The sequence below is a fragment of the Lutjanus erythropterus genome, chromosome 21 (genome assembly GCF_056507025.1).
Source record: "Lutjanus erythropterus isolate fLutEry1 chromosome 21, fLutEry1.hap2, whole genome shotgun sequence".
NCBI classification, from domain to species: Eukaryota; Metazoa; Chordata; class Actinopteri; order Lutjaniformes; family Lutjanidae; genus Lutjanus; species Lutjanus erythropterus.
Window position 1 is genome coordinate 2,552,248 of NC_139337.1, and position 12,677 is coordinate 2,564,924.

A 12,677-nucleotide genomic window follows, 5' to 3' on the forward strand; every position below is an offset into this window, starting at 1 on the left:
AGAACTTGGAAAGATGTTTTCACAATGATGTGGAACTCTCTAGAACCTCCTCCATCCTCAACAACCCCAGAGCTGCTCGTCCTGCTCTTTTCAGAGAAGTAATTCAGTGACAGATTTGCAGGTATTTATGAAATTTCTGCTTTGGAATTCTAAACCCTGACCTTAAAAAGTTTTTTGACAAAAAAAAATGCAAAGTGGAGAGAATGTGCAATTCATAATTCAGAAGTCTGTTCTCTACGGCTGGAATGTACCAATTTATTATGAATGTTTTTAGCCGCGGTGTTCAGGTTGTTCCAAACAGCACGCTGGTCGATTTCTCCAGTAGCACATTTACCTGATCCAAAACGAAAAGCATGATACAAGAGATTCTGGAGAGAGTACCTTCAAATGATTCATATCCCTAAAATCTGTACAATCTTAACTAAAAGGTTATGTAATTGATAAAAATTGAAATTGTTTCATTAAAAAGTAACTTTTTTTCATCAAATTTTACTAAATAAACACACAAAGCATATTGATCCAAACGATTTCTAAATACAGAAACATGAACAAAATATTTACTTGCACTTTATGTGTTATTCATCCTACATACACTGTTTAGTTTTTGAGATAGTGGAAAGTGGAAAGACATTTTAATAGTTCATCTGTAACTGAAATATTTCCCAGGTGACTGTACTGTATTGTAATTTTTATTATTCTAATGTAATTTCCTACATTATCTTCATATTCTTAAAATCTGTACAACCTCTGCAATCCTTCTCTTATTCTCTCCCTGACACGGACAATTAACCTGCCTCTCTGCACCTCTGGCGGCGCCACTGCTCGCTGTCACCATGTTACAGTAACACAGTGTGACGTTACGTAACATAATGATGTCACGATGATCGTACAACAGAAGCCTCAGATTTCTTCTTCGAGAAGAGTGAACGCTCCAGCTGTGATGGTTTTTATTTTAGAACAATTCAAGCGGGATCATGGAACGATCTCCCATGGTGCCTCTGCAGGGCCGCCAGTCAAAGGTCAGTTTTCATGAGGTTAAAACTGAAAGAATAACACTCAGTCTTGGGACCTGGTATTTTTATTCTTCAACTGTGCTGGGAAAATATATGTGTGAAAAGACCTCTTACTCTTGACAGTTACATTTTTTATTAAATGTAGATGTCAGCTCTGTCAGAAAATCTGACGGAGTCGACGTCTTACAGAGTCGACAAAATGTTCCATTTTTTCATCTCACAGCAGAGTCATGGTGAGCAGCCATTTTATTTTTTAAAGTGTCTCAGAGTCTCTTAATGTTAATCAAAATACACATTTTTAAACCATAATTCTTATTTAGCTTTGATTTAGAAGGGCTACAGAGTTGACATGTTATGGTTGAGACACATCTGATAGTAATATTAAAAGTTTACCAGTGCTTGAGCAGAATTCCTGCCTTTTTTACACCAGGAAGTGAGACGGGTCCTGAGGGTATAGCTAACCCTTTTAATGCCTGATTAAAGCAGGTTTTTGTAAAAGTCCAGCAAGAGTAAATGGAAATCTGGAACACAACACAATATATTTTAAAACAAAGCTGATTATATGATGATTATCATGTTTTTTTGTAAAAATCTGATGGAGCTGACAGAAATCTGGTACACAACTTTAAGGGGATATTTTCATAAAAAAAAGTTTTTAAACAAAGATGACTATAACATCATATTTTTACACCTATGTTATCAGTAGATATTGTTAGTTTTAGATTTTGAAGACTTTTAACACATTTTTAAATTGAAGTTGTGAATTCTTATCTGGGATAAGACTGTTTTCTGTCACAGAGCAAGTTTAGAAATAAAAAAAAAAAATAAAGCAAACCAAAACATTTCATAAATTACATATATTTCATAAATATGAAGTGTAACGTTTTACCAAAAACTAGGAATTAGAGTGTTGGTATCAATCATTTTTGAAGGTTTTTTGTTTTTTTGTTTTTTTGGTAGGACATGATTTGTCCCAATTCTCAAGAATGGGTGATGCACAAATACAACTTGTGAGAAAGAAAGATAATTCTTCATCTGGGAAGATTTAGTTATAAATTACATTGGCAGCAGTTCAAAGTTCTTATGCATTCTCAAAGATTTGACATTTCAGAGTTTTTATATAAAAAAAAACAAAAAAATATCCCCTTGAAAAGAAGAAAAAGAAAAACAGAAGGAGAAGCAGCTCCTTGGTTATGATTCATTGGGGGGGGGAGGGGATTCCCAACAGTGAGTCTCCACTTGTATCGATTGATCCCAATAAAGCAAAGCTGTGGATGATCAAGTTGTGACGCATCAACTGAACTGACTGTCAAATTGTGCATTTTCTTTGGAATCGATGATGTTTTACTCGTGGCTCACTGTGTCGATGTGTCATCACGTCGCCTGCTCAAACATCACCAATTATTCCTAATGGACAGAAGATAATCAATACTCATCGATCCATCCTCTCCTCTACAGTAACAATTACTGCTCATCTTCCACTCGCCTGGGTCACATTGTTCAGTCTGCACTCAGCGCACGTACACACTCACATATGCACACACACAGCGCCGCACATAATTATCTATTCAAACACTCCACGGGATATTTTTTCTGTATTTTCTCTAAATGCACAGTGCCAATGGCATTACAAACAATGTGTCGTTCCACTTTTGGCATTTTGCAATTCAAAACGATGCGAGCGCTGCCTGAGCGGAATACTGAGGAGCAGGGAGGCGTTCCAGCCGGCAGCATTAACATACAGGAAGCCATTATCACATCTGGCCTTTGCAGCCAACAGGAAGGCTGCTGAGCGTGTGTGTGTGTGCGCGTTTCTGTTTGATTTTACCTCGTGTGTCTGTCTGTGTTAATTGTTTTCATGCATGCACGTGTGTGCACATGTAAATATATTCATCTACATGGGTGCATGCTGCGTGTGTGTCTTTATGCACAAAGCAGATGCAATACATGCTCGTATTCGGTGTGTGTGCCTGTGCAAATTGTGTGTGTGTGTGTGTGTGTGTGTGTGTATGCGTGTCGGTGTCTCCCGTCCCCCACCTTTCAGATTAGAGGCCTCTGTAATGGTTCTACAAAGGTCAGGGTTTTTCAGTGGTCGGGATGTAGCGGCAGGCTGTGTTTAAAGGTCACCACGCCACACCATTGCATTATCTCCCTGCCATTTCATACCAGTTTGTCTGTCTGATTGATTTTTAAAAATAAAGCTTCACCTCCTCCAAGGCTCAGTGTGGCTGCTTTTTTCTCTCCCAGTGAAAGCAGAATGGGGGGGGTTGTGTTGTCGGAGCTTTGTGAGTGTTAGACGGGAAGAGAGAGCTTCTGATGGTGATGGTGACGAGAGCTGGGTTCGCTGTAATGCTCCGCGCTCCGTCTGAGCAGGTGTGGAAATCAAACGTCACCTCGGTCAGTGCTCTGGCTTTAACACTGCAGTGTTTTCAGACTGTTTCTCAAGACTGTGTAGGTACGGCAGATCACATTTGACTGTCATCCTCCTCAGGAGTCCCAACACCGAAGCTAAAAACATGTACAGCTGTGTGTGGACATGTGTGGACAGGGTCAGCAGCAAAACCTATTTTAGCCACCTAAAAAGATCAATATCACTTTATTTTGCCGTCAGACAGACTTTTCCAAACTGAAGCTACCACCTGTGCCCTTTTCATATCCACCGGACTACTTTGACAAAAACAGCAATTTAAGCTCACAGACCACAGGAGTTGCTGGTCTACCATTGCCTTCATTGCCAGCATGTAACTTTAGTTCAAAGTTGAACCAACATGTTAAAACACTTAAGTCACACAATAACACGAACAAACAGGTCAAGGCAGCGGTAGACCAGCAACTCCTGTGGTCTGTCAGGTGAAATTACTGTTTTTGTCAAAGGAAAGAGATTGGTGGCTGTAAAGAGAACATAGACCGCGGCTTCAGTTCCTCATCAGGAAAGGCTGCCTGACAGCAAAGTAAAATATTCTGATTATAATGTATATGTAAACATAAAATGTTTTCATCAAAGAAGTCTGGAGCCAGTGGCAGACTCTGGATGTCTGAGAGGCAGGGGCAAAAAAAACATAAGGGCACCAGGTGTATGTGGCGGGGCACCAGCATGCCAAAATTTATGATGCACTTAATCACATTTTGTCCACTGGAAGGGGACTCTAGAGGGCAGCTGATCATGTTTTGTCTACTGGTAGGGCAACCCAGAGGTCACGTTACTGCATTTTGTCCACTGGAAGGGGACTCTAGTGGGCTTTTTATTGTTTTGTCCACTAGATGGGCGCTGTAGAGGTCATTTTATCACATTGTGTCTGCAGGAAGGGCACTTTTATCATGTTTTATCTACCTTAGGGACAACCAAGAGGGCACTTTTGCTGCATTTTTATGAACATGGGGCTACCATGGGAGGCAGTCGCCTCCTCTGAGTCCACAAGTGTCTGAAGCGATATGATGACTTAAGTTCCCCATTGCTGAGTTGGCTCAGACTGAAGCAGCTGAAGCACAGAGGTTTTGTTGCACTCATTTGGTGGAACAACTAATAGGGTTAGGGTTGTTTATGATCAGTTAGTGAAATTAATTGTGCAGTTTTCTTAACAAATATTTGACAATTATCATGGCCAATTCAAAGAACTGGAACATACAAAAACAAAAGAGCTAGTATTTCGAATTGAGAGAACTTATTTCTAATACTTTTTAGACTAGGCTTCATAAGAGCCATAGTTAGAGTTTGTGCTATTGTGGGTTTGGTTTTCACACAAGGCTGAATTTTCAGTTACTCATAGTTGGCTTACAACTGAATTAGACTTGATGACAAAGCAAAAGGCCCTGAAGCCCTGACCTGCAAATATTAATTTATCATTTGTCATGATCTCTATCTAGATCACACCAAAGATTTTTTAAGTTAAACATGAACTCATTTTCAAATACAAATGTGTCTTTTCATTACGGTCATCAACAGAAAGATAAATACCAAGGCTTCCTTCCTTCCAGCAGCGGCCTCAAATGTTTACTTCAAATCAATCTACGGTACAATATTTACAAAGGTTATTGAAGGGAACAACTTTGGCATGGGCAGAAGCTATTTGTTCAAGTCAGAGTGTGGGAACATGGTCTTATGAGGATTTTGTAAGTAAGACGAAGGCAATTTTTGACCATACAGATTTTGAGAGGAATGCATCTAACTGTGTATTAATTAATTAACTTTATCTTAACCTTAAGCTGTATGCAACGTTACACCCAGATGCTCCTGGAGTACATGTCCTTCCTGGATTGAGCATATTCATAATTCCATGACCAGTGCTGCCACATGTGTGTCTTCCTTTTAAACTTTCCTTGGTTATCAGTCTCTTCCCAGGAGTGCAAATTAGGTCTCCTGTGTGTGTAGCATCACCTTTGCCAATGCCATAAGGTACACCAGTTCAGCTCTTTCAGCCACCAGCAACAACAACTGAATGTCTCCCAGTTTAAACATGTGGTTACCAGTCCTCTGTAGACAGCTTGAGAAGCTAGAATGAAGATGAATCCACTTTTCAGTCCCAAAAGTAAAAAAAAAAAAAAGTCAACTCTGAGCTCTCCTCTTGCTGGTAAAAGGTCCACACCCTCCTCCATGGATCGCAAGAGTGACGACAGATCTGTGTTTTAATGCCAACCTACCAGTAAGGGAGTCCACATTAGAGCAAAATCAGTGTGACTCTGTTTCTTCCTCCAGAAACTCAGGTCTGTCCCCGGCTCTCTCCCCCAAAGCTCCACGCCTCTCAGCACCTGTTGGTCAGCTATGTGCCACAGCTCTACCCCCGTCCTCTGAACTAATATTTAGTTGTATAACCACTGTTTTTGAGAACCGCTTCACATCTGTGTTGCATGGAGTCGACCAACTTCTGGCACCTGTGAACAGGTATTCCAGCCCAGGACGATTGGACTGCATTCCACAGTTCCTCCGCATTTCTTGGTTTTGCCTCAGAAACAGCATTTTTTATGTCACCCCACAAGTTTTCTATTGGATTAAGGTCCGGGGATTGTGCTGGCCACTCCATGACATTAATGTTGTTGGTCTGGAACCAAGATGCTGCTCGCTTACTGGTGTGTTTGGGGCCATTGTCTTGTTGAAACACCCACTTCAAGGGCATATCATCATAGTATGAGAAACATCCCCATATCATGATGCTTGCGCCACCATGCTTCACTGTCTTCACAGTGTACTGTGGCTTGAATTCAGTGTTTGGGGGTCATCTGACAAACTTTCTGCGGCCCCTAGACCCAAAGAGAACAATCTTACTTTCATCAGTCCACAAAAGGTTGTGCCATTTCTCTTTAAGATAAGATAAGATATTCCTTTATTAGTCCCACAGTGGGGAAATTTTCAGTGTTACAGCAGCAAAGTGTATAGCAAAAATAGTAGAAACAACAGCAAAAAGAGACAATAAATAGCAGCAAGCAATATAAACAGGGAAATATAACTGGGAAAAATATATAACATAGGAAATGGTAACAGCAAATATACATTATTTACAAATTTACACCATGGCATAGGGGGATTATGGATATTGCACATTGAGTTAGGGATTTTGGTACAGGTATTGCACACTGGATGATAATACACCTGGTTGGAGTATTGATATTGCACATAGGAACACACAGTTGAGGTACATTATAGTGCAGTCAGTTTGTAAGACTTGGTGTGTGTGTGGTCTACTGTGAGCACTGCTGGTTGTAAAGTCTGACGGCTGCAGGGAGGAAGGACCTGGCCAGTCAATGTGTTCTTTGGCAAATTGCAACCTCTTCAGCACGTCAGTTTTCAGCAATGGGACTTTGCCGGGGCTTCTTGCCGAAAGCTTGGCTTCACATAGGTGTCTTCTAATTGTTACAGCACTCACAGGTAACTTTAGACCTTCCTTTCTTGATGGAGCTAATCACTGGCTGAGTCTTTGCCACTTTGGTATTTCTTCAATCCATTTTAATGGTGGTTTTCCGTTTTCTTCCATGTCTTTCAGGTTTTGGTTGCCATTTTAAAGCATTTGAGATCATTCTAGTTGAGCAGCCTATCATTCACTCAGTTTCTTTATGTTTTCCCCTCTCCAATCAACATTTTAATCAAAGTATGCTGTTCTTCTGAACAATGTCTGGAATTACCCATTTTACTCAGGCTTTCAGAGAGAAATACACTATAACCAGCATGTATAACATTAGCTGCCTTTGTCCTTAACCAAGGGCCACCTGTTTGATACCTGTTTTTTCAAAGCTGAATGACCTCCCTGATTGAACACCACACTGCTATTATTTTGAACACGCCCCTTTCAATTAATGATTCAATTACACAGAATCAGCAGCATGCATGTCATGACTGTTGGGTCTGTTGGTTTTCTCTTACTCTGCTACACTTGCTAGTAAATTATTTGCCACGTAGACATATAATTTCTACCAATAACAGTGATTGATCTGCTTAGTGATGTTGGACTGCTATTATTTTGAACACAGTTGTATGTGTTGCTCTACTTGTGTATTACCGTTAGAATACTGGCTTTGTCTCACCCTCTAACTTGTGTTTCATGTTTGCTCCCAGTCTGTCTCTCTCTGTTTGTGTGTGTTTGCTGGGTGTGGCTTCCTGGTTCTCTCCTCGTACCACTCCACCTGAGTACCTGCAGCTGTTGCACCAGATCACCTGCAGTTGATCAACTAATCAAGCTGCTGCAGTACATAACCCCAGGTCAGACATCCACACACCAGATTGTTCAGTCCTCTATGTGGCACAGACGTATTATGTGTTTCGTGCTTTCTAATTTTAAACTAATTCTGTCTCAGGTTCACCACAGCTGCCCGACTTTAAATCCTGTCACATCCAGCCTCGTCTTCATCTGCTGTCACTAGTTTAGACTCCTCAACCAAAGTCTACTCTGCTTAGCTTCTCCAGGTTGATGTTCAAATGACTATAAAATACCCTTTAACCACTCAGTCTTCTGATTTGTTTGATTTCAGTCCAATACTGAACTGCTACAACACTGTCAGCAGTTTCATGCAGAAACTCTTAACTTTCTACTATAGAATCTGCTTCTGCTTTGTATTAGAAAGTAAATAGTTCCTACATGAAGGTGTGTGGATTATCTTGACTGAAGACACTGTAACCAGAGAACCACAGGAGCTCTTAACTACCTGTGGCTGTCAAACCCTTCTGCAGGAGGGACATCTGAAATATTGAATACTGAGAACAACATGTGTGCAATATACTTAACAATATCATGGCCAATATTACATCATTATTGTCATGAATAATTTTGTACTTCATATTGTGTTTTAACATGTGCAATATTACTTTTCATTATTGTTATTAATTTATGTTAATTATCTGGTGTAATATAACTTTTTATTAATCTCAATATCATTACCAATACTAATATTTCTATTTTAGTTTTATTTAGTCCACATTTTTACTAATCTCACTTCTTTTGTTATTCTATAAGGCACTTTTTGCATACACTGCTTATAAACTTAAGATTTTATATTTCACTTTACATTCAATATTCATTTGTTGTTGTTTTCAGAGATCTTATCTTCTATACATACAATACTGCCTATAAAACTAACTAAATAAATACATAATCTGCATTATATTCTGTTTAAAAAATGTTTACACATTGGCACATATCTGACAACACGTACACAGATACTGATATAGCTGTGACAGGCTAATATGTAAGTGATAATGTAAAGCGTCACTATAGGGGTTTGTTTTGGAGTTTATTTCTCTATAGTGACCCGCTCACTTTACATTATCCTGCTTATTATACAGCTACTTACTAAAGAAACCAAAAGTTTGACATAAAATGTTGATTTAAACATAATTGCATATTATTATTAATTATATGTTATATTATATTTTATATTTTTGATTTAGAAAAGAGCTTCCGTTTGAAAAAATAATCCAGTCATTTCTACGGTTGGAACTGCGTCCATGACACCATGGCATCCTCCTATTTTCTTTACTGGGGACTAGTCAACCATTAACCATGGATCAAAACATTCCTTTTTTTCTGACGGTTTCTTGCGGCAGGGTGTAGACGTCTGAGACATAACAGCTCCACTATAATGAATAGAAATTATGTATGTAATAATATACATATTACAACTTTATTATAATATGATTCCAATATTACATGTACTATAATATTATTTAAATATTTATATTTTTCTAACAACTGATTATATATTATTTCATATGTGTGCTGTATATTTGCTGAATCCTGTGATTAGCAGTGCAGTCATCCTGTGCCATTATATTTATTCATGTTTAACTATCCTGTGAATTCCCTGCTTGTACCCAGTGCAACCAAACCTCTGCAGTTATCATTTCACAGTGCAATATTTTTTTACACTCATTTTCTCTGGTATTATGTTACACACTATGTATTACAATATATGTGTGTGTATATCTGTACAAGTGAAATAAAATAAAATAATAGAAGGTATATACACTATAAACATCTATTTAATTTGCAGTGTTTTTAAAATCGTTTTTAATCCTACCTATTTTTTGACTCCTGAACTGCTATGAATCACTTGAATTTTATGGGATCAATGAAGTTTATTTTATTTTTATTTATTTATTTTAAAACAAAATGTTGAAAACAAATCCATGGGAAAAAAAAATACAAGTAAAATTTAAATAAAATAAAATGTTAAATTAATAAGTATCCAAAAATTAAATGTAATGTCTCCTTTTTTGCGTTACATTAAATTTAATATGCTTTTCCAATGTATTTTGGAAACAATATTGCCAAAGTCTTAATGAAACAATAAAAGGGGGAAATAAATTATAATAAAATAAAAGTCACACGCACATACATGTGCCAGTGATCACCACTGAAACAGAATGATGAGGTCAGGTATATAAAGGCCTGCGGATCATTCTAATTTGTCTTTGGGTGTTGGACCAAGATGGCGACTGGTGTGGTTGGGTTGTGAAGAGCTCCAATACTATAAGTTGTACCACGATACCCTGTAACACCAACAAAGAGTCCGGACCCCAAAAGACAACATTCCAACGACGAAGTTACTGGAGGCACTTCAAATGAAGACATCCTAAAAGCGGTGATGGAATTAATGAACGACCTCATCAGTCTTGAGCAAAAGCTGTCCAGGAACACCGATGCTATTCCCGCAGTGTGTGAACAGCTGAAAGGGGTGGAAACCCAAGTTCAAAAGAATGAGAAGCAAGTGAAAGAGTTATCGGAACAAATCTCCAACTACAGCAGAGGAGTGACGATGCCGAGTGGTACAGTAGGTGCTGGAATCTAAGGCTGTATGGAACGAAGGAGGCACCTGCGGAAAATCAGAACCGACATCATGAAGCTTTTTGCGGCGCTCATACCAGAGGATAAGGAGAAAGTTGAAAATGAGAAAATGCTCAAGGAAGATTTGACACACGCTGACAGGATGGAAAGAAAACCGGTTGTGGCCACTTGTGGAAGCAGCCAGAAAGCAAGGAAAACGTGCCGGCTTCCGTGGCGCTGATGTTTACATTGAAGGGAAAAAAGTGGTTCGCAAAAATTACTAATTCTCTGAGGTTTTGTCAAATGAGACACAGCGTCACCAAATAACAGTTAAAAATATTTCAATTTAAATTTATCTGTTTTCCAGGCATCAGGTAAATTTTGTTAAATATGCAGTGTTTTAGGTTTAAGGCACTGAATTTGTGTTCTATTAATGTAAGGGGGTTATGTGATAAAAGGAAGGCAGTATTTTTATTTAGCAGAAGTTGCAACACTGATATCATTTTTTTTTACAAGGAACTCATTCAGGCATTGATGATGAAAAATTCTGGAAATCACGATGGGGAGACGCTTTTTTTTTTTTTTTTATCATTTATTTAATGGTGATATTCTGGAGTCCTCAGTTTCAAATGAAGGCCGTTGGATCATTTCAGTTTTGAAGGTGGACAATTTGCTGTTTATTATTTGTAATGTTTATGGACCAAACAGAGCAGCTCAAGCAAAGGACATGTTTTCCAAACTTTCTTTAAAGCTGGATGTCTTAAAGGAAAAATACAAAGATTCTACTGTTGTCACAGGTGGAGATTTTAATGATATGACATCCTCCAAGATCTGCATCATTATTGAGCTTTAAACCTACCTCATTTATAAGTGATCACTTTCTACTGACAGGTGTGTTGAGATTTATGAACCCCAGTGTCACAGACTACACATGGTCTAACAGGAGTCAAGAATTGACCTTTGGTTAATGTCATCACAGAGTTTACAGTTTGTTTCAGATATCTCTTATTGTCATGCTCCATTGTCTGATCATAAATTGATAAGTCTAAGATTGAGGGGATCTAAAGAAAATTCAAACATTAGAGGTTATTGGAAATTAAACAATATATTAGATGATAAAAAATTTACAGAAGGTGTAGATTTACTTACTAAAGATATATTTAATAGAAAAGAAATGAATCCAATTCAAAAATGGAAATTAATTAAATTTAAAATTAGAGAAGTTGCAATTAAAGGCAGCAAAGAAATAAAAAAACAAAAAACTGACTAAATAAATTCTCTAATAAATCAGTTACAGTTGCCAAGTTCCAAAAATGATTCATCTGTGGATGAATTAAAAACACTAAAAAGTCTCAGTGAAGAGCTTGATAGTATGTATGTGAATCTTTTGTGGTTAGAAGAAGGAGAGAAAATTTCCAGTTACTTTTTTGCATTAGAGAAAAGAAATAGAAAGAGAAATAATGTTCCATATCTTAATGTAAATGGCATCATATGTTCAGACCCTAATATTATCTCCAATTATATCACCTCATTTTGCAACAACCTATATACATCTGAATTGAATCAAGCAAAGTGTGACACATTTATGAAACACATTCAAAACTTTACACCCTTGATTTCAGAAGACTTTAAAGTGACATGTGAAGCTTAGCTCTTATGTTCAGAAATCACTGATGCTGTACACTCAGTGAGTTTGAGGAAATCACCTGGAAGCGATGGTCTCACAGTAGAATTTTATCTCTGTTTTTGGGATTCAATCAAGGATCATCTTATAATTAATTTATAATGAATGCATAAACAGACAAGAAATGACAACAACCATGAAGCAAGGTCTGATAACCTTAATTCCTAAACCTTCCTAAGATCCTTTTAAAAAAAAACCTTGAAAACCCCTTTTTTAATTATTATTTTTGTGTTTTTATGGACCGAGACATTATGTTTTCCAGTCATCTCATTCTTGTGAACATGATATCTCAGGAACACCTTGAAGGAATTTCTTTGAACTTGACACTTAATAACCTTATTAACTAATTTTTCTTTAGTTATATGTTTTTTCAGTGTCCATTATTTTTGATTTGACCACATTACACAACCAGACATTCATGTCAGTCCTGTGCAATTATTATCAAGTTGTACTTTAAACCTGTTTCTAAATGACAAATTGTAATTAAATACCTGAAAAACTAATGTCATTTAATGACATTCCCATCAGCCTCAGCTGTACTTTTAGCAAATGTTAACATGCTAACATGGTGAACATGTTGATCCTATAACTTCAAACAGCTGATGTTACAGCTGATACTGCAGTCAACAGGAAAAATGAAATGCTACTTGAGTAATGTAATATGTCCCTCCCTAAAGAAAGACAAGCTCTCACATTTTACAACAGGATGCCAGAACACATTAAATACAACAC